The sequence below is a fragment of the Uloborus diversus genome, chromosome 7 (genome assembly GCF_026930045.1).
Source record: "Uloborus diversus isolate 005 chromosome 7, Udiv.v.3.1, whole genome shotgun sequence".
Classification (NCBI taxonomy): domain Eukaryota; kingdom Metazoa; phylum Arthropoda; class Arachnida; order Araneae; family Uloboridae; genus Uloborus; species Uloborus diversus.
Genome location: NC_072737.1, coordinates 40,554,116 through 40,564,063, shown reverse-complemented (window position 1 = coordinate 40,564,063; position 9,948 = coordinate 40,554,116).

Below are 9,948 nucleotides of genomic sequence, written 5' to 3'. Positions count from 1 at the left end.
CTTCTTTGCAGAGTTTCTTCAGTTTTTGTTTAGAAACTCAACAAAACATACAGCAGTTGCACTAGCTGTATGTTTACAATTCCATAACTAAAAATATGTATGTGCTGATAAGTGAAATTTAAATATTCCAGCTTTGTTTATCATTCGTTTATATCCAAACAGGTACATATACAGGGTATTCCGTTTTAACCTGCAAGACCTTTAGTTTCGCAACGGTTAGTCCTAGATGGATACTTCTAATTGCAAAAATGTTCAAAATCAGATGCAGAGTGAAGACGTTGAAAGTTTGAAGCAAAAATTAAAATGAGTTAAAAAATACGAAATTTAACTTTTTATACGGTTCCTATATCCCATAATTAATATTTAGAGAAATAATTTCCATTGAAAACTATTACTAACACAAAAAACATGATATTTGTGCGACCAAAACTCAAGGTGGTATTCCAGTTTAAAGCTTTAAGGGACCATACAGAAGATGAAATTGGAACTTATCGCTCTTTCAGAAAAATGACAGGTCGTCAAAGTAAGAAAAACAAGACATTTATATTTTTCATTACTATTCAAAAATGAATGCAAATGTTATGCCGTGATACGCAAAAACACACTACAAAACCTCGAATAATTTGAAAAATCACTCTATGCACACATGTAATTCCAAACTTTTGTTAACCACTATATTTTCCCCCAAAAGGTGTTACTGACGGCGCACAGTATGCAAAAATCCACCGAACTCACATATTTAGAGCTAGGATCTTCTATTATAGTTCAAATTTCGGCAAAATTCTTCAACTACTTCGTACTGGTGCAACAATTTTGAATTTCGTAACCCCGTAAGCCCCGCAGAGCACAGAATGGACCCAAGTCGCGATTTTGAAAACTAAAAAGTATGACCATACTTTTTTCCTGATATGTGGCTCAATGCTTAGTATAAATCGAGGAACTGGATGCTAAAGCACAACTTTTGATCACCTGTCGGGTGCTTAAAAAAAGCTTTTTTCCACCGAATAAGTCAATAAAAACATGATTTTTCAGGTTTCTCCGTTAAAAAAATGGGTTTTAACGGTCTTCACACATTTTCCGCGCAAGAACAAATACATTTTAATTCTAAACTACAACTTTTCATTCATTTTCCAAAGTTCAAAAGGTTACCTTCCTAAATCACCGAAAAATCGCTCAAAATCCGAATTTTAGCTCCAGATCCTACCACTGTCCACGAGAATACATCTGTGCAATAGCGGCAAACAGCTTATTTTATACTATATATATATATATATATATATATATATATATATATATATATATATATATATATATATATATATATATATATATATATTAACCTTAATATGTGTCTTAACGTTTCATAAAATTGCTATTGAACAGAATAATTGCAATCTAATTAATCTATTTAATGCGTTCATTACCTATTTGTATTTCTCCGAAACATAAGACTTTTTTTATTTACTTCCTGGTGCAACCAGCTGCAATGTGACTTCATCACTTTTTTTAAAGTTATTACATTTATCTATAATCTTTATGCTGTTACCAATATAAAAACTGAAAGAAAAATAACAAACATGAAATCCGCAGACGATTAAGAACCTGTAAGTTTAAATGTAATAATTTTAAATAAGTGATAAAGTCATATTGTACCTGGTTGCTACCAGGAAGTAAATAAATGTCTTTTGTTTCGGAGAAAGACAAATAGGTAAAGAGCGCATTTAACAGTCAAAGAAATATTGCAATTATTCTGTTCAATATCAGTTTAAAAAACGTTAAGGCACATATAAAGGTTAAGGCATACGTATAAAAATTCATATAAAATAAGCTGTTTGCCGCTATTGCACAGTATTCTTGTGGACAATGGTAGGATCTCGAGCTGAAATTCGGACCTGGAACGATTTTTCGGTGTTTTAGGGAGGTTTTTACATTTTGAACTTTGGAAAATGAATGAAAAGTTGTAGTTTAGAATTAAAATCTATTTTTTCTTGCCAGGGAGATGTGTGAAGACCGTTAAAACCCATTTTTCAACGGAAAAAACCTGAAAAATCATGTTTTTAATGATTTATACGGTGGAAAAAAGCATTTCTAAACACCCGGCAGCGATCAAAAAAAAAGTTGTATTTTATCCTTCATTTCCTCGATTTAAGAGCCATTATTTTGAAATTCAGACAAAAAACAGAAACTTTGGCAGTGACCATTTTTGATTTTCCTAAGTTTTTTATACGTCAAAGTAGGTCATGAGAAGTGAACATTCTGAAATTTTTAGCCTTCCAAAAATTTTTTTTCACTCGTTAAAAATTCCCAAAGTTTGACGTTTTGCAGCGCTTTTTTAGAAAAATTCTAAAAGTCGCATTTCAGTGCGCTATAGCTCTTTACGGAAACACTACCTCACGGTTATGTTTATATTTATTGGTTGTACTGTATCTAGTGATGATGACTTCATAGTTATTTTGGTTGGGGGTTGTTGCTTTCTTCAGATAAGGGATCGCAAAGTACTGATTTTATCCGTTCTCGCACAAGTTTAACCTGCGTTATTTACCCCAAAAAGCCACCCCCTGAAAAAAATGTAACATATACTGAAAGTTTATACTATGAAGAGAGTAAATGGCACAAAATTTGTTTGAGGTTTAATTTTTTTTTAGGTGAAAAATACCCTGATATTTTTCAAATTTTCAAAAATTGTGCTTTTTTGATTGCAATTAACTCAAAACAGCATCACTAGGAAAAAAAAACCTTTTATATATTATGGTACCTGGCTATGTGTAAAACATCATGAAAAAGAAAGCAGCATGGGATCTCTTCTTGTTTTCCAGAAAATAATTTTTTTGTACCTCATTTTATGCGTTTTCTCGTACGTAAAACGTGTGTCCAGTATGCGGATTAGATCTGCTAAAACTTAAAGGATGTAGCAAGAATGTATATATGTGTGTATAGAAAAAGAGAAAAAGACTAGCAATACTTTTATTTTTCTGATTTTTACAAACTGATGGTATTTTAATTGCAGGTAAATCGGAAAACGATAAATCGATATCATATATATATATATATATATATATATATATATATATATATATGTATTGATTTATCGTATCAATCCCAAAATAATTCTTTCTCATTTATGTCCACAGCAATGGAAGAAATTTCATGAACAATATCTGCTTCACTTTTCTCTAAATGTCTATTTTCTATGTCATCTTCAAATACCTCTAAAAGGCTCTCAGTTCTTGATAAATCAGTATTATTCGCTTTTTCTTGCTTTGTATATCGGCTAAAAACAGCTTGAATTTGATTTTTTGTCAGATATTCGTTCGGTTGGAATATTTTTATGTCTTCTACTCTGTCGGGCGTCTGTTTTCTCCCGGTTTTCTCACCATAAAAGAACTTTTCATAAAGAAACTCTTTTTGTTTCAATGAAAATCGTGTACTTTTACAAGTTTGGAGAGCCCACACATCACATGAGATTTCCAAAATGTTTCCTTTGTTTTCTCCTTTGTTGTAGAACATGCAATGAGAACAGAGATGATTGAAGACATAAAAAGATTCCAACCGAACGAATATCTGACAAAAAATCGAATTCAAGCTGCTTTTAGCCGATATACAAAGGAAAAACAAGCGTATAATACTGATTCATCAAGAACCGACAGCCTTTTAGAGGTATTTGAAGGTGACATAGAAAATAGACATTTAGAGGAAATTGAAGCAGGTATTGTTCATGAAATTTCTTCCATTGCTATGGACATAATTAAGAAAGAATTATTTTGGAATTGATACGATAAATCAATACATATATATATATATATATATATATATATATATATATATATATATATATATATATATATATATATATATATAATATAAATTTATCGTTATCTGATTTACATGCAATTAAAATACCATCAATTTGTAAAAATCAGAAAAATAAAGTATTGCTAGTCTTTTTTTCTTTCTTTATACACACATATATACATTCTTACTACATCCTTTAAGTTTTAACAGATCTAATCCACATACTGGACACACGTTTTACGTACGAGAAAACGCATAAAATGAGCTACAAAAAAATTATTTTCTGGAAAACAAGAAGAGATCCCATGCTGCTTTCTTTTTCATGATGTTTTACACATAGCCAGGTACCATAATATATAAAAGGTTTTTTTTTTCCTAGTGATGCTGTTTGGAGTTAATTGCGATCAAAAAAGCACAATTTTTGAAAATTTGAAAAATATCAGGGTATTTTTCTCCTAAAAAAAAATTAAACCTCAAACAAATTTTATGCCATTTACTCTCTTTATAGTATAAACTTTCAGTATATGTTACATTTTTTTCGGGGGGTGGCTTTTTGGGGGAAATATCGCAGGTTAAACTTGCGCGAGAACGGATAAAATCAGTACTTTGCGATCCCTTATCTGAAGAAAGCAACAACCCCGAACCAAAATAACTATGAAGTCATCATCACTAGATACAGTACAAACAATAAATATAAACATTACCCGTGAGGTGGTGTTTCTGTAAAGAGCTAAAGCGCACTGAAATGCGATTATTAGAATTTTTCTAAAAAAGCGCTGCAAAACGTCAAACTTTGGGAATTTTTAACGAGTGAAAAAAAATTTTTTGAAGGCTAAAAATTTCAGAATGTTCACTTCTCATGACCTGCTTTGACATATAAAACTTTGGGAATTTTTAACGAGTGAAAAAAAATTTTTTGAAGGCTAAAAATTTCAGAATGTTCACTTCTCATGACCTGCTTTGACATATAAAAAATTAGGAAAATCAAAAATGGTCACTGCCACACCTTGTCTGAACTTCAAAATAATGGCTCTTAAGCATTGAGCCACATCTCAGGGGAAAAACATGGTCATACTTTTTAGTTTTCAAAATCGCGACTTGAGTCCATTCTGAACTCTGCGGGGCTTAGGGGGTTAAGAAATTCAAAACTGTAGCACCACTATGAAAGAGTTGAAGAATTTTGCCGCATTTTGAGCTATAATAGAACATCCTAGCTCAAAATCCGCGAGTTCGGTGGATTTTTGCCTACTATGCCACACTGTGCGGCGAGTGAAAAGTGGTGTAAGTCACAAAACGCTTCGTTTCATATCTCAGTGAATATTGGTCGTACTAATTTCAAACTTTTTGTGTTGGAATTATTTTTCAATAGAGAATATTTCCCTAAACATAAGTTAGGGGACCTGGGGCCCGTATAAAAAGGTAAATTTAGTATTTTCTGACTCATTTTTATTTTTGCTTCAAGCTTTCAATATCTTAACCCTGCATCTGATTTTGAACATTTTTGCAATTGGAAGTATACATCTAGGACTAACGGTTGCGAAAATAAAGGTCTTGCAGGTTAAAACCGAACACCCTGTATGTGTATGTTCACCAGTATTATATTCTGGAGGGAGTTTTTGATCAAAAGTGCTTACATGTGTATAAACTACTGTATTAGGATCAAGGGGGGGATTCAAGGGAGGGTCAAAGGGTCAGCTGACCCCCCTGTGACAAGAATTTTATTTTTATTATTATTCAAACTTCAAATTTTTAAGTATGAAAGAGTATATGGAACTTATGTCAACCTTTTTTTGCTTCACTCTGTAGGGTTTTTTTCCCCCAGTACGACATAGTCCAAAGGATATGACTGAGTTCGTTTATTGTGCTACTTCTATTATGACTTTTTTGTTCATTTTCAACAGAACCAGCACCTCAAATGTGAGCTTAATGTGTTTTCAGAGCACTCTTCCACTTCAAACCACACGTTGCGTGTGCTATAAAATGTTCATGTAATGTAGAAATATAATTTTAAGTGAAAATTTGGGGCAATATGATCCACGGCACAGGTTACACCATTGAAAAATTTAGGGAGAGAGGTTAATTTGAAAGGGTTTTGATCTCATTTGGTGGTGTGTCCCTTGGTCGTAGCATGTGAGGAGTATGTCAACATCCTTGGGGGGGGGGGGACACCCTTGTTTAACTGACTTCTTTATGCGGTATAAATACGTTGACCATTGAAACTTGACCTCCCCCATTTCAAAAAATTCTCGATCCGCCCCTGATTAGGATTGGAAATAATGCTAAAAGTAAGGTCTCTGGGGGGTCTTTCTACCCCAAAACCCTCTTTTTGCTGCACCACTGAGCAGTTGTTTCATACATAAATGTCAGTTTAGTAATAACATTTAAAAAAAGTTGTTAATCAAGTTTTTACTTTAAAAAAAACCTCTTAAAAAGTATAAATATATTTTATTTATGAGTTACATATAAACACATACAGCATGGTACAGTATTCACAATACTCCATTTGGACATAGAAATTTATTCTTGTACACATAAGTGAGGTATTAAATTTTTGCAAAAAATCTTACAATTCATCAACAAAGAAATGTATAATGCTGACAAAGGAAATTTGAATATTCCAGTTTCTATTATTACTTCCAAACAGGTACATATTTGCATATATTCACCAGTATTACAAAGGTCATTAAAAAGAAACATACACCTGGCATTTAACTGTACAAAATTATTTCAAAATCAACAAGCTCTAAAAAGTTGCTTTTTTAGAATATTTTTAAATAATAGTTTTAAAAAACAACTGAGATGCCATCACGTTTGATGAAACAAAAAACCAGAGGTTATTTTTACTTGGTACATATTATGTACCAGCTAATTCAAAATGGGATGATTAAAATCGAAATGAATTCCGTATAATAATGATAAAACTCATTTGTTATGAGAAATATTCTCTCAATATCATTGATTATAACAGTTGGAAAAAAGCAATTCCATTGCAGTTGGAAAAAACATAATAGGAAAAAGAAAACCTAGTACAGTAGTCTCTAAAATTATAGTCTCAAAAGTCTGAGGATCCAGTTAATTCAAGGTACTTTCTTAACATTTAATTTTGTTTGTTTATTTATTATTATTATTTTCTAAAATAGCTAAAACCCTATTTGTTTTAACACCTGAAAATCAAAATCCTTTGCAATTGTAATATTTCCTAAACTACATACAGTAAAGTAATAAAACGGTATTAAGAGATTGTTGTCAAGAATATTCGCCATGGCATGCAAAATTACTTGACTACTACAGACAGATTAAGAGATGCCTTTGAAAAAATTCCTTGATACAAAAATAGTCATAAAACTAACATTGTTTTGCCACAAAGAATACACAGCCCATCTGGAATATCCGACTGCAATCAAAAAGTGAAGTGCACAAATAAACTCTGTAGAAGTCGTATATACGAAATTTAGACCTTCTTTGACAAACTCTCTTTGTGTTACAACCATTGTTGTGTTGCTGGTACTCACATAGCCGCAAGGGTCACAGAAAAAAAAAAACTTGTAGAGTCGGTAACAGTCAAAACGCAATGTTTTATTGCCTACAAATTTTCACTCATCAATATGTTCATGAGAAAATCTAATCCAAATACATTTAGAGGTAAATGAAATTGAAATTAATGTTAAAATTTAAGTGCTAAATTTTTCGTTAAGACAATACTTACTTTTCATTGTACAAGGAAGTAAAAGGTACAGGTTTGTCTTTATAACATCCAAATAGCAAAACATTTTAATCACTAAGAATTTGTTTGATAATCTGAGTTTTTGGTTACCTGAGATGGGTTGAGCTCTAATTACCTCAGATTTTTGAGACTCTACTATATATATTTTAAATACATATGCTCAAAAATTATGCGTATTGCTATTTATTTGCTTTTACATAAGACAGAACATTATTTTTGCTAATAATAAATAAGTTATACATGCGTTTGTGGGTGACTTTTTTTTCTATTCAAGACAGCAGGGATTTAGTTTTTTAATAACTATATGCATCAAGTATAAAAAATACTTCCAGAAGCAGGAATATGATTTAGTAAAAAATTCTTAACTTAACAATCCTTTAAACCAGGGGTTTCCAATGTGGGTGCCAGAGGAAAAGGTAAGGGGTATCGCCAAGTGCCCATGGTGTTGATATATATAAGTATGTATACATAACAGAGATAGACTAGGGTGTTGTAAGAAAATTCTACTTCTACAAAGGGTGATATAAGTCATAAAAGTTCAGGAACCTCTGCTCCAAACTTTTATTTCAAGTATGGACCAAAGAAAATTTATAAAATCATATTTGAAAAATACATAAATGCAAAGTTCAGTTAAAAACATAAATAATCCTAACTAACCCTAAAATGTGGAGGATTGACTCGTTGACAAGTTTAAGCAACTAGCTCAAAACTACAGCATAGGCCCTTCCAAGCTCTTGACAAACTACCAGCAGTTCCCAGCCAAGGATCATTGTCATATAGCCCATTGTCCCAGATCCTTATTATATTTTTCTATTGTAGTAATTATAGTCTAAAAATGAGTTCTTTCATTTTTCAACTTTTTTAAAAAAAACAGTTGTTGATAAATTAGATAGACATCTGTGCTCTCACAAGTCAATAGAAAAATGGTAGCATAAAAGCTTGATCATTGACATCAAAACACTGAGGTTGCAGCTTTTTGTAATAGAAATCAGTTTATCTTCATTGTTTGCTTAAAAGAATATCCCGGTTTTAAAAATTTATAAGTCATAACTTTACACTTAGCACCAAAAATGATACATAAAAATAAACTGAAAGTTTTTTTCCACTCACAAATGTTCGTTGTGTGCACCTTTCGTAATGCGACACACTTCAATAACATAAATTTTGGAGTGTTTTTACAGTCGAACCTTGTTAAAACCGTCAACCTAAGTGGCGGGCTGAAAGGTGTCGAAGTCAAGGGTGGCGGTTAAACGAATTTCCCCAAATCCAGTACAAATGCATGTTTGAAAGAGCATGTATTTTCTGTTCCAAATAAACTTCAAAAAAAAAAAAAAAAAATACAGCAATTAGTTTTCCTGCAGTTTGTCACTGATAGCTCCCCCCCCCCCCCAGAAGTTGAAAAATTATTAGCTATAAATTGAGGGCTTGCGGCTTTATTTTATTCTGAAACACCCAAAATAGAAATTTTTTCGTGCAGGTTTAAGATTGCTGTCGAAATTTTGCAGAATGAAGCAAAAGAAGACAATATCACAGAATTGTGCTACGAACTGCCGTTTGCTGAAGTCTGCAAACGATGTCAATTACAGATTAAAATGAAGTTGAAGAATGAATCCAAATAGTTACTTTTTAAAACAGTTTATAAAGTGTAAAGAAAGTTTTCTTTTTACAATTATGGGAAAAAGTTGGTATTTTGCTTAAGTACAAAAATGCATACATAGCAGAAAATAAATTTTATAGTTTCTTTCTCAAAAAAAAAAAAAAAAAAAAAAAAAAAACATATAAATAAACAATATATAATAACAATAACATAAACTACAATCATGTATTTTGGAAAGAACTAATGGCAGCCGGGCATCTCACACATTTCATTTCTTTAGTTCATTTGATAAAATCGCACAGGAAAAAAAAAAGCGCTTATGAGAAAATGTAATGAAATATTACGTAGATGGAATTTCTATTTGACATTAATGAGAAGGAAAAAAAAAAAAAAAGACAGAATAATGTATCAGCATAAAAATTGCAAAGACATATTTGAATATTTAAAATAAAAGCATAAATACTTTTAAAGTGTTTCAATGGTTTTTATTATCTTTCACGTTCATATACATATTTTGTGACCAAGTTGTTAGACAATTCTTCAATCACACTAAATATTTTATATACATCAAGGAATGCTCAAGTCCTCAAGCTGAAATGAAATGCGTAATTTTACAAAAGTAGATTTATAAGTAACTTTTTCATCTATTCTGATAGAATGAACAACAAAACCAAAAATTAACAAAAATGAAACATGTTCAACTGTTTCATTCTAAACCGTTCATGCATATTTGATTTTAGTCAACCAAAACAGGCCAATATAGAGATGAAAGCACAGTAACTGCAACTTAGTATAATGACAACAGTCCAACAGATTTTGAAACGTATGATTTAGA